Source organism: Schistocerca serialis, unplaced genomic scaffold, assembly GCF_023864345.2.
Source record: "Schistocerca serialis cubense isolate TAMUIC-IGC-003099 unplaced genomic scaffold, iqSchSeri2.2 HiC_scaffold_1185, whole genome shotgun sequence".
Classification (NCBI taxonomy): domain Eukaryota; kingdom Metazoa; phylum Arthropoda; class Insecta; order Orthoptera; family Acrididae; genus Schistocerca; species Schistocerca serialis.
The window spans coordinates 105,001-107,500 of record NW_026047387.1 but is presented as its reverse complement, the minus strand read 5'-3'; positions in this window follow the sequence as shown (position 1 = coordinate 107,500).

Below are 2,500 nucleotides of genomic sequence, written 5' to 3'. Positions count from 1 at the left end.
CTGCCGACAGAGGCCCGGGAGCGTGCTGTCGTGGCATTGCCGGCGGGAGACAACACGCGCCACCTACGGTGACCGGCAGCTCCAACGCCAGCGCCACAGAAGGACAAAAGCCCCACTTGGGTGCCGAAGCGAACTCTCCCAGCACAGCGCACGCGCCAACACGTCCGCACAGCTGCGATACAAACCACCTGCGAGAACCGCAGAGGCGACCGAGCAGCAGACGGCGTCGCGGCGCCGAGCGCCGGGCGGCGGCGCATCCTCAGCGCACACAGTCCTCAATCGGACCAGCACACTGCAGATGTCCACCGCGCTTCGCACCGGGCCCGCGAGGACCTACTTTGGCCGCACGGCGCCGCGTGCAGGGTGCGCCGGCGCGCAGCTGCGCCGCCTGCCGCCTCCGTCGGCCGGCGCGCCTGCCAGTGGCCGCCCCCACCAGCCGGCTGTAGCGCGTGCGCCCACGCACCGCGCGGCCAGCACGCCGGGAGGCCCCCCCTCACCGGCCGGGGCCGGTCCCACCCAGCCACCGCCGCGTATCGCTTCACACCCACATGCCATTCACGTTCGTGGGCATGGTGGGTATCGCTGAAACAACCGGTTGGTAGCTCAACCGATCGTCGCCATCACTGATTCACCTCTAGCGAGAACAACCGCACCACAACGGTTTACCAGTTGTTCATTTGCGTAACGTCACCAGCAAACGTAGGCGTCCATCGCCATTTGCAAATTCAACGATTGTTGCATGCCTGTGTCAGGTGTCACGACACACTATGTCTGCCCACATACACGCAACAACATGTGCACGCTTCGCAAACACGTGGAAGGTGGCCCCCGTACGTATGCGATGTCCATTGCGCGAACGACTGTCAACCGGCCTCTGTCGCATGTCGCAGATGTGGAACGCAGTGCACCATGCTATCACGGTGTGTGAGAAGAGACGACAACGTCTGACAACACGCGCCACTACATCAACAGACGGCTCATGCTGATCGCCATCCAGGGCATACCACACTGCAATCCAGCTCTTATAGGGAGACGACACGTAGCTGCGTGCACAACATTTGGACCGCATGGTTCGCCGTTGTTGGCGCAGTCGTTGTACGGTCACATGTACCACGATGTATCATTCAGTACATGAGGACCAATGTGCAGTACAGTGTGTGATTTGGACGTACAATATCAGCGGACAGTTGACACAGGCCATACCACAGCGTAGGCTAAGTGCTTCGCCATGCGAATGCCAATGAACAACTGCGAATGCCAATGAACAACTGCAAAGGGCATTGAGCATGTACGTCCTGCTGCCATCCACATTACAGTGTATAGCTGCAAGGTGTTTAACATGAAGCGATACACTGGGGACCGGGCAGTGCGAGTAGCAAACTATATTGCGGGGGTTGCAGTTAGGCAACACTACACTAATTTAACGCGTCGTATGACAATTACAGAGCAGGTTAAGGCCCAACGTGTGTTGGGTTAAGGCCCAACGTGTGTTGGGTTAAGGCCCAACGTGTGTTGGGTTAAGGCCCAACGTGTGTTGGGTTAAGGCCCAACGTGTGTTGGGTTAAGGCCCAACGTGTGTTGGGTTAAGGCCCAACGTGTGTTGGGTTAAGGCCCAACGTGTGTTGGGTTAAGGCCCAACGTGTGTTGGGTTAAGGCCCAACGTGTGTTGGGTTAAGGCCCAACGTGTGTTGGGTTAAGGCCCAACGTGTGTTGGGTTAAGGCCCAACGTGTGTTGGGTTAAGGCCCAACGTGTGTTGGGTTACAGCGCAATATGGGTTACGTTAAGGGGCAATATAGGTTAGGTTAAGGTACGATATAGGTTAGGTTAAGATACGATATAGGTTAGGTTAAGATACGATATAGGTTAGGTTAAGATACGATATAGGTTAGGTTAAGATACGATATAGGTTAGGTTAAGATACGATATAGGTTAGGTTAAGATACGATATAGGTTAGGTTACGGCGCAACATAGGTTAGGTTACGGCGCAACATAGGTTAGGTTACGGCGCAACATAGGTTAGGTTACGGCGCAACATAGGTTAGGTTACGGCGCAACATAGGTTAGGTTACGGCGCAACATAGGTTAGGTTACGGCGCAACATAGGTTAGGTTACGGCGCAACATAGGTTAGGTTACGGCGCAACATAGGTTAGGTTACGGCGCAACATAGGTTAGGTTACGGCGCAACATAGGTTAGGTTACGGCGCAACATAGGTTAGGTTACGGCGCAACATAGGTTAGGTTACGGCGCAACATAGGTTAGGTTACGGCGCAACATAGGTTAGGTTACGGCGCAACATAGGTTAGGTTACGGCGCAACATAGGTTAGGTTACGGCGCAACATAGGTTAGGTTACGGCGCAACATAGGTTAGGTTACGGCGCAACATAGGTTAGGTTAAGGCGCAACATAGGTTAGGTTAAGGCGCAACATAGGTTAGGTTAAGGCGCAACATAGGTTAGGTTACGGCGCAACATAGGTTAGGTTACGGCGCAACATA